This window comes from Carlito syrichta, unplaced genomic scaffold, assembly GCF_000164805.1.
Source record: "Carlito syrichta isolate Samal-C Ts95f unplaced genomic scaffold, Tarsius_syrichta-2.0.1 Scaffold309007, whole genome shotgun sequence".
NCBI lineage: Eukaryota > Metazoa > Chordata > Mammalia > Primates > Tarsiidae > Carlito > Carlito syrichta.
Genome location: NW_007253103.1, coordinates 382,771 through 397,868, shown reverse-complemented (window position 1 = coordinate 397,868; position 15,098 = coordinate 382,771).

The following is a 15,098-nucleotide window of genomic DNA, read 5'->3' as shown; positions in this document are numbered from 1 at the left end:
ACTTGGGCTTATTTTGCTTTTTTCTAGGCTCCTGATGTAGAAGTTTAAATGATTGATTTCAGACTTTTTCTTCTTCTTTTTTTTAATGTATGCATTTAGTGTTATGAATTCCCCTTTCAGAACTGCTTTACCTATGTCCCACAAATGTTGGTATATTATCATTTTCGATCAATTCAGTGTATTTTTAAAAATTTATTTCAAAACCTCTTTTTGACCCATGGATTATTTAGAAGCATGTAGATTAGTTTCTAAATGTTCAAATATTTTTCTGTTACCTTTCTGTTATAGACTTCTAGTTTGATTTCATTGTGTGCAGTAGCCCACTCTGTATAACTTCAATTTTTAGAAGTTTGTTGAGATTCATTTTATGGCCAGGGATATCATCTATCATGGTATATGTGCCATGGGTGCTTGAAAAGAATATGTATTCTGCTGTTGCTAGGTGGAATGATCTATACATTTTTATTAGATCGTGGTTTCTTTTTGGATTTTTTTGAGTAAGAGTCTCAGTCTGTCGCCCAGGCTAGAACGCAGTGGCACTCTTATGGCCACCCCAGCGTCAACCTGCTGGGCTCAGGCGATCCTTCTGCCTCAGCCTTCCAAGTAGCTGGAACTACAGGCGTGTGCTACCATACCCGGCTAATTTTTAAATTTTTCTAGAGATGAGGTCTTACCAAGTTGCCCAGGCTGGTCTTGAACCCTGGGCTCAGGCAATCCTCTCCCCTCGGTCTCCCAAAGTGCTGGGATTACAGGCTTGAGCCACCACGCCCGGCATATCGTGTTTTTTGAGTTTTTCTTTATCCTGGTTGGTTTTCTATTTAGTGGTTCTATCAATTGTTGGAGGATTTTGAAGTCTTTGATTATAATTGTGGGTTTGTCTGTTTCTCACTTCAGTTCTATTAGTTTTTGCTTCACATTTTTGCAGCTCTCTTGTTTTGTGCACACATTTAGATTGCTATGCGTTCTTAGTGGATTTACCATTTTATCATTATGTAGTGTTTCTTTCTCTGTCTGATAATTTTATTTGTTCTGAAGTCTTCTTTGTCTGATATTGATATAGCTACTTCTGCTTTCTTTTGATTAATACTGAACCCATGAGCTCAGGCAATCCCCTCACCTCGGCTGTCCATACTGCTGGGATTACAGGCTTGCGCCACCGCATCCGGCCTATTGTTATTCTTAAAGTGAGTTTCATGTAGACAACTTATTATTAGGTCATGCTTTTTAATCCACTCTGTCAATCTGTGTTTTAATTCACGTGTTTAAAGTATACACGGAGGGACCAAAAAAACCCCAGAATTTATTTATAAAAAATTGTGTATTTATTCTTACATGTTTAAACTTCCACCTTCAAAGTACTCTGTTTGATACAGTACACCTATCAAGATACTTTTTCCACTGCTCAAAACAGTTTTTGATCTCATCAATTGTGATGGCTTTTAGTGCTTCTACCTCTTCTACAGTGACAAAATGTTTCCCTTTGAGGACTTTTTTCATCTGGGGAAACAAAAAACAAGTCACGCTGGCAGTGAGATCAGGTGAATAGGGAGGGTGGGGCATGGGGAGCATACCATTTTTGTTCACAAACTGCTGAGCAGTCAGCACAGTGTGGACAGGTGCATTGTCATGGTGGGAGAACCAGTCACCTGCTTGCCACAATTCAGGATGTTTCTTCCACAAATTGTGACACAGCCTTCTCAAAACTTCCAGATAAAAACTTGGGTTGATGGTTTGATTCAGAGAAACAAATTCCAAGTGTACTACAAGGGGACCACTTTCCAAAAGATAATTCCAGGTTTTATGGGTCCCCCTCATATTTAATTTTTGTTATGTTAGGGCTTAAGCCTGCTATTTGTGTGTGTGTGTGTGTGTGTGTGTGTGTGTGTGTGTGTGTGTGTGTGTGTGTGTGTGTGTGTGTCGGAGTCTCACTTTGTCACGATCACAGCTCACTGTAGCCTCAAACTCCTAGGCTCAGGTGATCCTCCTCCTCCAGCCTCCTGAGTTGCTGGGACTACAGGCACGCACCACCATGCCCAGCTAATTTTTTCATTTTTTTGAAGAAACGAGGTCTCACTATGTTACCCAGGCTGGTTTTGAACTCCTGGGCTCAAGCAATCCTCTTACCTCAGCCTCCCAAAGTGCTGGGATTACAGACATAAGCCACCTCACCCAGCCTAAACCTGCCATTTTAAATTTTGTTTTTTTGTTTGTTCTGTTGTTTCCTGTCACTTGAATAATTTTTGAAACCCATTTTTAAAATAATGTATTGAGTATATGTCTTTGTATAGTTTTCTTAGTGATTGCTGTAGACATTGTATTAAATATGCAGTATACTGGTGTCATCGTTTTACCAGTTCAGGTGAAGACTAAAAATCTTACCACCTTTCATTTTCATTTACCCTTCCTTATTTTTAATATATTTGTCTTAAATATTTTTTCTGCATACACTTAGAATCATGTTAGACAACTATTTTTTTTAACCATCAAGCATAATTTAGAAAACTTGAGATACAGTGTTTGTTATTTACCCATATTTTTGCTTAACATATTTTGCTTCCTTCTTGATGTTTCAAAGTTTCTTTTCTTATCATTGCCTTTCTGTTAAATTCTTTAAGAGTTGGTCTGCTGGCAACAAATTGTCTGTTTTCCTTCCTATGAGAAGATGTCTTGATTTCCTGTTTCATTTCTGAAGGATGTTTTTGCTGGATATAGTACTCTGGATTGATGGCTTTTTTCTTTAAACAACTGAAAAATGTGTTTCTTCCTTCTGGTCTCCATCATTTCTGATGGGAAATCTCTGCCTTTCAAATTATTTCTCTTCTAATGGTGTCTCTCTGGCTGCTTTCAAGATTTTTGTTGTTTTCAGAATTTTGACTAGGACATGTCCTGGTGTAGATTTCTTTAGGTTTATTCTATTTGAAGTTTGTTCATCTTCTTGAGTCTATATATTTATGTCTTTTGTAAAATTTGGTGATTTTTTAAAAAGCCATTTCTTTAACTACTTTTTCAGCCATGCCCTTTTTCTCCTTTCCTGGGAATCCAGTGACACAAATGCTAAGCTTTTCAAATTATGGCCTCACATGTCTCTTGAGGCACTTTCAATTTTTCTTCCAGTCTGTTTTCTCTCTCTTGTTCATATTGGGTGTTCTTATCATTCTGTCTTCTAGTCTACTTATGCTTTCCTCTTTCTTCTCCCTTCTTCTGTTGAGCCCATCCACTGAGTTTTTTTTACTTCAGTTATTATGTTTTTCAGTTCTGTAATTTCAGTTTTGTTCTTCTTTGTATCTTTCATTGCTGAGACTTTGTTTTTAAGCATGTTCATACTGCTTATTGAAATATTTTTTGATGGCGCCTTTAAAATCTTTGTCAGATAATTCTAACATTTTTGTCATCAGTGTTGGCATCTGTTCATTGTCTTTTTTCATTCCATTTGTGATCTTCCTAGTTCTTGGAATGATAAGTAATTTTCCATTGAAACCTGGACATTTTGTGTATTATGGTATGAGACTCTGGATTTTATGTAAACCCTCTATGTGAGCTGGCTTCCTCTGACAGTGAAAAAGGTGAGTTGTAGTGCTGCTTCAGTAATGCCAAGTAGGGGTAGAAATCCAGATTCTTCCCTCAACCTCTGTTGACACAGGAGAGTATGGGAGCAGGAATGAGGGTTCCAGCTCCCAACTAGGCTTTCACTGATACCTCCTTCGCTGGGAGCAGTAGGAGTGCTTGTTGTCTCTGGGTAGTGTTAAAATCCGGTTTCTCCACTAGATCTCCTCTGTCACCACCCTGGTGGGGATGGGTATGGCACTTTGTTACTGCTGGATAGGAGTGGAAGTCAGGGTCCACGTGTAGTCTCTGCTGATATCATGGAGGTGGAGCCTCATTACCACCTGGTGGAGTAAAAGTTCCAACTTCCTGCTTGGTCTCTTCTGACACTATCTAGGAAGGATGGCTAGGGGCACATTGTTACATCCTGACAAGAGTGAAAATCTAGGCTCTGTGTTCAGCCTTTGCTGGCCTGTGTAGGAGTGCGGCAACAGTTTTTGCTGGGTTGTTTAGCTGGAGTAGAGCAGTTATTGTCTGAAAGTTTTCTGTCTTATTAGATTACTTCTTTTGTGATCCTTTAGCTAGGAAGAACAGGTTCATTTGGGGCTTTGTCTTCACTCATTGGCATTTCTGGTTTGCCAGCTCCTCCAGGTCCAATTCTGAGATATATGAGACAAAAAGGAATCCCAGATAACTCATCACCATGCTCTTACTTGGGTCCTCAGTTCCCTCACTAGTGTGCTGCCTTCTCTGTACCTTTCAGTCTTCTTGTGTGCATTTAATACATAATGTACAGGGTTTTTAGTTACATTTAGCTGGAGAAACAGGGAAGCATATGTCTACTTCATCTTTCTGGAATCAGAAGTCTGCCTGACTATCTTTTGATGATAATGTAGGCAGTGACTCTGTTATCTTTTATTGTATTTTCGTTAATAATGATAACTAACATTTCTCAAGTACACACTGTGTGCCCATGTACTATTCTGAGTGTTTTTCATATGTTGAGTCATTTAATTCCTATAAAACTTTATGAAGTAGTTACTACTATCATTCTACCTTATCAGATGAGGAAACCAAAACACAGAAAAGATAAGTAACATGCTGAAGTCACTTGCAAATCCATGTTCAATTCTCTGACTCTCTGACTCCATAAGCCTGCTATATTCTACTCTATTATTCATGGCCTAAGACAAATCTGGTGACAGTTCTGTATGCATTTCATCATAGCAACTTAACTTTTTTCTCTGGAAACTTGTCATAGTTTTTCAATCTTGGAATTCAGAAATTTTTCCAAGATATGTCTAAATGTGTTTTGTTGTTTAATAATTCTCTCTAAGACCCAGCATATCATTTTTGATCAGAAAATTTAGGTTTTTCTACTTATCGATGACATACTTTTTAAATGTTAAATGTCATCTGCCCACTCAAAAAAAGATTTTATGGAAGATAATGTTTCAAAAGGCTGTAAAGATACTCAGTGAAGAACAAAGAAGTGAGTTATTTCTAATTTGTCACAATCTTTTTTCTATGAACAAGTTAGAGGAAAAAGAAATAATAATAGTTAAATAGCAAGATCAAGCTGCCAGGAGCTGCCTGGACCTCAAGACGTCCAGTTGTGAGTTGTATGGCACTGGAAGACTTGCTTGATCACAGCTTTTGGTGTAAAAAAGAAAAGAAATGACAAAAATAAACTATGATACCATAGCACACTTTAAAAAGTAGGAGACATTTGCATAAAGCAATATTTATAGAAATGTATCATTTGACTTATAACATAAAAATGTAATCTATTTGACGATAGCACAAAGGAGAGAGAGGGGGAATGGAGCTGTATTGGAGCAAGAAAATTATGCCAAATGGTAACTCTAATCCAGGTAGAAATGAAGAGTATTAAAAACAGTAAATATGTAGGTGACTATAAAAAGATTATAAATATATTTTCTCTTTTTGTCATATGTAAATGGCATAAAATTGTATCAAGCAATAATTATGGAACTATCATGGGGTTTATAAAATATATGGAACATAATACAAAGGTAATATCACAAAACAGGAGGGAAGGAATGGATCTACAGGCGTATCTCACAGATACTGCAGGTTTGGTTCCAGACCACCACAATAAAATGAATACCGTAATAAAGCAAGTCACACAAATTTTTTGGTTTCCCAGTATATACGATATTTATGTTTATACTGTACTGTACTCTATTAAGTGTACAATAACATTATGTCTAAAATAACAATATGTAAGTGCTAACTTAAAATTTCTTTATTGCTAAAAAATACTAATGATCATCATCTGAGCCTTCTGTGAGTCATAATCGTTTTGCTGGTGGAGGGTTTTGCCTTGATATTGATGGCTGCTGACTGAACAGGGAGGTGGTTGCCGAAAGTTGAGGTGGCTGTAGCAATTCTTAAAATAAGTCAACAGTGAAGTTTGCCACATTGATTGACTCTTTCTTTCATGAATGATTTCTCTGTAGTATGCAATATAGTTTCATAGCATTTTACCCACAACAGAATTTTCAAAATTGAAGTTAGCTCTCTCAAGCCCTACCTCTGCTTTATCAACTAAGTTTATGTCATATTCTAACTTCTCATCGTAATTTAAACAGTGTTCACAGCATCTTCACCCATCTCAAGAAACCAGGTTTTTTTGCTCATCCATAAGAAGGAACTGCTCATCTGTTTACAAATCTCAAAACTACTACAAAGTAACAAGACAGTAGTCAAGATTTTGTGATACTGTCATAAGAAGAGACATATAAATCAGTGAAACAGAATTCCAAGTCAAGAAATAAATCTTTACATTTATGGTTAATTGATTTTTTATTAAGGTGCCAAGGCAATTCAATGGGGGAAGGAGAGTCTTTTTAACAAGTAGTGCTGGGACAATTGGATATCTGCATGCAAAATGATGAATTTGCTTTGCATAACACACAAAAATTAATTCAAAATAGATCACAGAGCTAAACAAACAAACAAACTATAAAGCTCTTAAAAGAAAGCATAAATCTTTATGATCTTGAGATAGGCAAAGGCTTCTTAGCTACAGCACCAAAAACATAAGCAATAAAAGAAAAAATTGATAAATTGAATTTCATCAAAATTAAAAACTTAGTCAGACTCGGTGGCTCAGCCTGTAATCCCGCACTTTGGGAGGCTGATGTGAGTGGATAGCCTGAGCCCGTGGGTTCCAGACCCGCCTGGGCAACTTGGCGAGACCTCATCTCTACAATAAATCAAAAAAATTATCTGGGTGTGGTAGCACTCGCCTGTAGTTCCAGCTAGCTACTTGGAAGACAGGCGGAAGGATCGCCGGAGCCCAGCAGGTCGAGGCTACAGTGGCCAGGAGCGGCCACTGCACTCTAGTCTGGGTGACAGAGTGAGACTCCAACTTAAAAAAAAAAAAAAAATTAAAAACTTTTGTGCTTCAAAAAATACCATTAACAAAATAAAAAGACAAGACTAAAACTGGGAGAAAATATTTGCTAGCTGTATATATGATAAAGCACTTGTATCCAGCATATATAGAGAATTCTCACAACTCAGTAAGAAAGCAAATAACTAATTTAAAGTTGAGAAAAGGAGATTGGACGCAGTGGCTCATGCCTATAATCCCAGCTCTTTGGGAGGCTGAGGTGGGAGGATTGCTTGAACCCAGGAGTTCAACTATAGCCTGGACAACATAGTGAGACCTCATCTCTACAAAAAAAAAGCAAAAACGTATCCAGTCATGATGGCACGCACCAGTAGTTCCAGCTCAGGAGGCTAAGACAGGATCGCCTGAACTTAGGAGGTCGAGGCTGCTGTGAGCCATGTTCATGCCACTACACTCTAGCCTGGGCAACAGAGTGAAGCCCCTACTCAGAAAATAAATAAATAAATAAAACTGGGGGAAAAATTTAAATAGATATTTCACCAAAGATGATATAGGAATGGTCAAAAAGCACATGAAAAGATGCTCATCCATCACTAATCATTAAGGAAATGCAGATTAAAACCACAATAGGATGGCTGAAATCAGAAAGATAGATAAGAAGTTTGGAGAGAATGTGGAAAAATTGGACCCCTCATGCATTGCTTATGGGATTGTAAAATGGTACAGCCACTTTAGAAAATAGTGTAATCGCCCAGGCATGGTGGCTCATGCTTGTAATCCCGACACTTTGGGAGACCAAGGCAGGAGGATCAGTTGAGGCTGAAAGTTCGAGCCCAGCCTGGGTAACACAGGGAGATCCTATCACTTCAAAAAATTTTTACAAATTAGCCAGGTGTGGTGGCATGCACCGATAGTCTTAACTACTTGGGGGTTGCGGCAAAGGATCACTTAAGCCTAGGAGTTCTAGGTTACAGTGAGCTGTTATGCCACTGCACCCAGCCTGAGTGACAGAGTGAGACCCTGTCTCTAAAAAAAAAGAAAAGAAAGAAAACAGGATAGCAGTTCCTCAAAAGATTAAACATATAGTTATTCTATGACCCAGTAATTCTATTTCCAGGTATATACCCAAGGGAAATGAGAACATCACGCAAAAATTTTTACATAAATAGTTCATATTCATAGCACATTAACAATCCAAGTGCCCATCAACTGGTAAGTAAATAAAGAAATTGTGATTTATTTATAAAATGGAATGCTATTTGGCAATAAAAAGGAATAAAGTACTATAATTTGGATATACTATGGATTAACCATGAAGACATTGTGCTAAATAAAAGATAGATTCTCCTCTCCCCCACCAGAAAAACACATCATATGATTGCATTTAACACGAAATGTTCAGAAAAGGCAAATCTTTAGAGACAGAAAGTGGATTAGTGGTTGCCTGAGACTAGGCGTGAGAATGGGAAATGACAGCTAACAGTGTTCCTTTGGGGGATGATAAAAATGTTCTGAATTGGACTATGGTCATGATTGCACAACTCTATATAGGAATTATATACTTATTATTATATACTTATAACAAGTGAATTTCATAGCGCAAAACTATATAGTTCAATAAGGCTAATAAAAGCAAAAAAGTAGGGGGAAGATACTGGAAACTAAAACTTCTAGATTACTTCAGGAAGGCTTCTGCAGAAGCTCAAAAATGGCACTTGGGACAATAAGGAGGCATAGAAATGTGTTTTTAAAAGGACAGACGTTTTCATTTGAACATGCACATATTTAGTAAGTTTATATCATTATTTAATCCTTAATTTAATATGTACTGAACATATTAGAAGTTGGACATTAGAAAGTCCTCAAATTTGTTAATGTTCCCAGGTCCAACTGTTTCCCAAGTTTGCTTTTGGAAGCGCAGAGTGCATCTGGCTATATACACATAATTTTAATAGGATAGTTAAGTTCCTGGACCTAACCTAGGCTAGGCCACAAAAGCCTATTTATTGGATTGCCTGAGCCCGCGGGTTCGAGACCCGCCTGGGCAGCAAGAACTCATCTCTACAATAAATCAAAAAATCAGCCGGGTGTGGTAGTGCATGCCTGTAATTCTGGCTACTCGGAAGGCTGAGGCGGAAGGATCACCGGAGCTCAGCAGGTTGAGGCTGCGGTGGCCTGGAGCAGCCACTGCACTCTAGTCTGGGCGACCGAGTGAGACTCCAACTCAAAAAAAAAAAGACTATTTATTCCATACCTAGACCTTTAGAAAGGGACTGTGCAGAAAAGGAACTAGAAGAGGAAGAAAAGAATTTTCTCCTCTTTACTGGGAAAAATCCCAGTTTGAGGCAGAATTCTGAAGTGGGCAACACTGTCATCAGACCTCCCCCCTTTCCTGAACATAATTTTCTTCATTTCTTTCCACAGCACTTTATACTCAGTGCCTTGAAAACACAGAGTTTGGTGTGCTTGTTGTAAGTGTGACCAATAACCTCTCCCAATAGATGCTGCTAACCAAGGAGAGAGAGAAATCTGTATTGTCAAGCCTCTCGCTTGGTGTATCTGTGTGGACTCCCTCCCTCCTAGAATAAATATGTCAAAGATGTAGAGAACACAGATGAAAAAGGTACAGTAATATACAGGCTACGAGCATATGCAGGCAGCATCACACAGATAATGGAGAGGAGCAGAAGTAGTGTTTTAAGAGATCTGAAGAGTACTCCAGAGAAGTTGGACTAAGAATTACAAAAATAAAGCATAAAGTTCTAAGAAAGAGGGAAATAATGCCAAGGATATGAAAATGAAGGGTGAATTGATGAAAATTTCCAGAATATACTTGAGGGGAAAAACATTTTTTAAATAGAGAATGAAATTTTTTAAAAAATGAACAAGAATGTTTAAATAGTTTCAGGTGCAAATCATCTTATGTATGCACTAGTTATATATGTTTTCTAACAACAGATGTATAGAGCCATAAATGCAGAGGGTTTTTCCATGGTTCTATCTAACTAAAAGGTGAATATAATAAAAGAACAGCAGCAGTGAAAGGAAAGGCCTTGTATATTCATTTTCTTTATATTTCCACCTGGTTTAATATAGTAGCCCACCTGGACTAAGCTCTGACCCTGGACTTCTGTTCACCTGACTCCAGGATAGCTGCCCAGATTAGCAGATGCCCTCGTAATAAAAATGGCTTCACTGTTCCAGGCCTGAGAACCTCTGGGTTCCTGCTTTCCGTTAGATTTTGACTGGAAAAAAATACAGTGGGCAAATTAAACTTTTCATTTTTTCTTCTGAAAACTTAAAATAATAGATAGAAATAAAATGTTCCACCAAAGAAGTACTTTAAAATGGAAAGGAATGGCCCAAAGATAAAGGACATGGTGAACATTTCTTCCGTGAAAACAACACATAAACCAGGAATTTAAAAATATAAAAGAATAAACCAGGCTCGGTGGCTCAGCCTGTAATCCCGCGCCTTTGGGAGGCTGAGGTGAGTGGATTACCTGAGCCCGCAGGTTTGAGACCCACCTGGGCAGCAAGACCTCATCTCAATAAATCAAAAAATCAGCCGGGCGTGGTAGCGCATGCCTGTAATTCCGGCTACTTGGAAGGCTGAGGCAGAAGGATCACCGGACCCAGCTGGTCGAGGCTGCGGTAGCCGGGAGCGGCCACTGCACTTCAGTCTGGGTGACAGAGTGAGACTCCAACTCAAAAAAAAAAAAAGAAAAAAAAGAATAACTAGGAACTTTTTATAGAAAAAAATATCAGCTGGGCACAGTGCCATGTACCTATAATCCCAGCTATTTGGGAGGCTGTGGTTGGGAGGATCACTTGAGCTCAGGAGTTTGAGCCCAGCCTAGGCTATATAGCCAGACCCCATCTCAATAACAACAACAAAAAATATCAAAGGATTAACCATAAAACTTATACGTTCAAAGATGAGGTTAATAATTTTAAGAGACTGCAACTGTAGGTAATAGGATAATTAGGGCATACTAGGAATATGATGTGAAGTATAGTAACTATGTATAAAGATTCTTTCACAGACTCATATGTGATTAGAAGCAGAACACAAGAGGAAAACTGTGTGATTTCATTTGTATGAAATTCTAGAATAAGGAGAATAGATCTGTTTTTACAGAAATCAGATAAGTGGTTGTGGGTGGTAATTAACTGCAAAGGGGTACAAGGGAGCTTTATGGGAAGATGGAAATATTCTGTATCTTGATTAGGGTAGTGTGGTAGTAACATGGCTGCATTCATTTGTTCAAACTCTTAACCTGTAGACTTAGCATGAGTGCATTTTTAAAATGTAAATTATATATATATATATATATATACACACACACACAAATACATTAAAAAAGAGATTAACAGTCTAAAGTAGTTTTTCTTGAAAAGTTTTTTGTGATCTTATTATTTATAAGAAACAAATACAGTTTTTAACAGTTTGTGAACCATAAATTGTAAAATGCAATATAATTATTGATGTCTCTGAGCATTTTTGAAGCAAAAGTAGAATACTGACTACTGGGAAGATGATGATGTGGTAATGTTCAGGAAACAGGAACTGAAATAAGAAGAATGTGGCTACTAAACATGCTTTGAGAAATGCTGCTGCAGTCCTTCTGGCCGTGAGGTATTGTGTTAAACTCAGATCCTGTCGGGATTCAAATCTCATGTCTTCTGTCCCTCTTAGGTCTTCTTGGTGAGAAGTCCTACTGTTGATAAAATACTCAGATCTTCTTGCCTTTGTTCTTTGTTTTGTTTGCTTTTAATAAACTGATTAGGGGATTTGAAATTTAGGCTGAGGGTAGAGATTTCAAGATGTATGAATTACGTAAAGGGAAAAAAATTTGTTTTCATGTGAAAGAAGTTGGAAATGCCAAGAAAGATCCAACAGCACACTCATGTTCTATTTCTCCTCTTCACTCCCACAGGAGCAATTACTAAATAACTTAGACTTATAAGATTTCAATAGTAAGGAAAGAATGCTTATTACTAAGTTGGTTAATAGGTAGCTTTTTATACAGTTATCTTATTTTAAAAGATTAATATTCAGACTGCATATTCATTAATATTCAGGATATTATGATGAACATTTTATAGAAACTAATGAATCACTAGATCAGGATTAACATCATGGAATAATTCACCATCTACTTAAACTGTTAGACTAACATATCAATTGCAGCTAAGCCATTTTATTTGCCAAAAGAAAGAGGGGAAATTTCTAAAATGTATTCTGCACCAGCATATCGTCTACCAACCCCACACCCCTTCTGGTAATGGGTTAATTATAATGCCTGCCAGGTTGTGAGTAGTCATGTAAGTCTCAGAAACCAGCCCCCAGGAGCACTGAGGCAGATGTCTCTACTTCTGTTGATAGCACTACCTCTAATGCTCTGCATGTCTGTGTCTGTGTTTACAATTCTGCAAGAATTCCTTGGTGATGCCACCCAGTGCAAGGATCCCTGCAGAGCAATGTTCTCACACCACCAGCCTCACTCCTACCTGGCCTGTATTGGTGACTGCCTTTGCCAAGACACAGTTTCCAGTTCCTCCCTCTGGGGGCCAGGTTGGCAGGCCACTTGACAGAAAGCTTGGCAGTGCATGCAGAAGAGTTTTCTGAGGAAGGGCCACTTGGTTTGGTGGAAACCTCTCCAGAGGCTTGATTTTGTCATGGCTTCTTTTATGTTATTTACTACTTTTTAGTAATCTTATATACACACACATTAAAGCCTTAATATTTTTGTTCTAACTCTTAAGTTTTCAGACACTTGATATCTATTATCTCATTTTATCCCTTCAGGAATCCCCTGAGTCTACAGGACAGGTATTATTCCATTTGAAAGATAAGAAAATTGAGATGTAGATGCACCAAGTACTAACATTTAGCTAGTGACGTCCTGGGAACAAGTATCCAGATTTGCTAATTGCAACCCTGTCCCTTTTTCCACCATACCACTTTCTATCTTCTATTTCCTCTCTATCCCAGTCAGCACAGATATTTAATCTCTTATTTCTTAAGGTGCGACTTTCCTTACCAAGCCAAATTTGTGTGGGTAGGGACATTTCTAAGGGATTGAAGGAGAGTTATCTAAGTTTTGATGTGTCAAGGGTCACGTCTGTAGCAAGGACCGTCAAGTGAAACTCTTGTCAGCAATATGAAAGTTAAGGGTTAAGTTCTATGCAGCTATACTTTTCTAATAGCCCTTCAGTATATGTGCTATGTAAAGCACTCCTTACCTACATTTGGAGTTAAATGGTGAAGCACTCCTTAACTATATTCTTCCATCCCTTCCTAAGAAGATCTGAGTGTAGGAAAAAAGAAATTATATATTTGAGTAAAAGCACTTGCTGTAACTGAGCCAACCCAGAAAATGGCCAAAGGTTCAAAACTAAATATTACCCATTATTTATGTTTGGAAGCTCTCATAGAAGTGTTTCCATGGAATAAAGTTATTACTTGTAGCTACTACTTCCTGCTATAAGTTATTAGAGGTTAGAAATTAAAGTAACAATCAGACTTAGGTTTCAGATGCATTCAGTTAGTGTCTCAGTGGTGTCAACACTTATACTCTTCTGGGAACTAACAAGGACACTAAAAATCTGTGGACAGATTTTAAATTTTCCATCCTTAAATAAAATAAGTTGTGTTTGCTTTGTAGGGTTTTGTTTTGATTTGATTTTGCAGTAGTCATAGTTATAATTCCATTATCAGCCTGGTCTTAATAAGCAGGCCTGGCAGGAGCTCTTTATTTTGTAAGGAATCAAAATGACAAGGAAAGTTCTAGCAAGAAAGTCTGATGAGCCACTTTATCACTATAGCTTATCACCTAAAGGAAGAGCAACCAGTATTTATGGAATTTTAATGATTGTGATCAGTAAATGTTATCAGACAAACTGACAGAAATAGTCCCTTTTTTAAATGTTTAAACAACATTTGCTGTTTTCTAATTATAAAAGTAGCACACGAGAAAGGCAGTGGAGCATATATATGGCCTAAGAGTATGGCTTTGGAGTTGGAGAGGCCCTTGCTCTTGTTACATACGTGGTCAGTCAAGGCTATGTGACTAAAACTCTTTAAGTTTCAGTTTCCTTATCTATAAAATGGAGAGAAATTATGGTACCTACCATAGAAGTTTGATATGAGGATTAAATAAAATAATGCCAGTAAAATTCTAAGAACAGGACCTTAGTAAAACCTCAGCTACTGTTAACTTTTTTTTGTTTTTAAAAGATGAGATCTCGGCCGGGCTCGGTGGCTCAGCCTGTAATCCCAGCACTTTAGGAGGCCGAGGCAAGAAGATTGTCTGAACCCGCAGGTCCGGGACCAGCCTGGGCAACTTGGTGAGACCTTGTCTCTACAATAAATCAAAAATTATCTGGGCATGGTAGCACTTGCCTATAGTTCCGGCTACTTGGAAGGCTGAGGCAGAAGAAGCGCAGGAGCCCAGCAGGTAGAGGCTGTGGTGGCTGGGAGTGTGCCACTGCCCTCCAGCCTGGGTGACAGAGTGAGACTCCAACCCTAAAAAATAAAAGATGAGATCTCATTCTGTTGCTGAGTTTGGAGTGTAGTGGCACATTCATAGCTTACTGCAGCCTCCAATCCCTGGGCTCAAAAGATCCTCCCACCTCAACTTTCCAAGTAGCTGAGTCCACAGGCACATGCTACCATGCCCAGTTATTTTTTTTTTTTTAAGACAGTGTTGTCCAGGCTGGTCTTGAACTGCCAACCTTAAGTAATCTTCCAGCCTCAAGTAATCTTCCTGCCTCAGCCTCCCAGGTCACTGGGATTATAGACATGAACTACCGTGCCCAACTTTACTGTTTTAACATTTTGATGTGTTGGCTTTCAGGCTTTTTTCTGTTATATATATATATTTTTTTCTGTCATATATGTATATTTTTCTGTCATACACACACACACACACACACACACACATATATGCGTATTTACAAATTTACAAAATTAGGATACTTTATATACAGTTATAGACTACTTAATTTTCCCACATCTCTTAATATTTCTCTTGACATTAAAATTTGCTAAAAATGTAGCTTTTTATGACCCCTTAATATTGTAACTTATGATTCTACATGATTATTTAATTATTATCTCCTTGTGAAATATCTAAGTTATTTCTAATATATATATATATATATATAT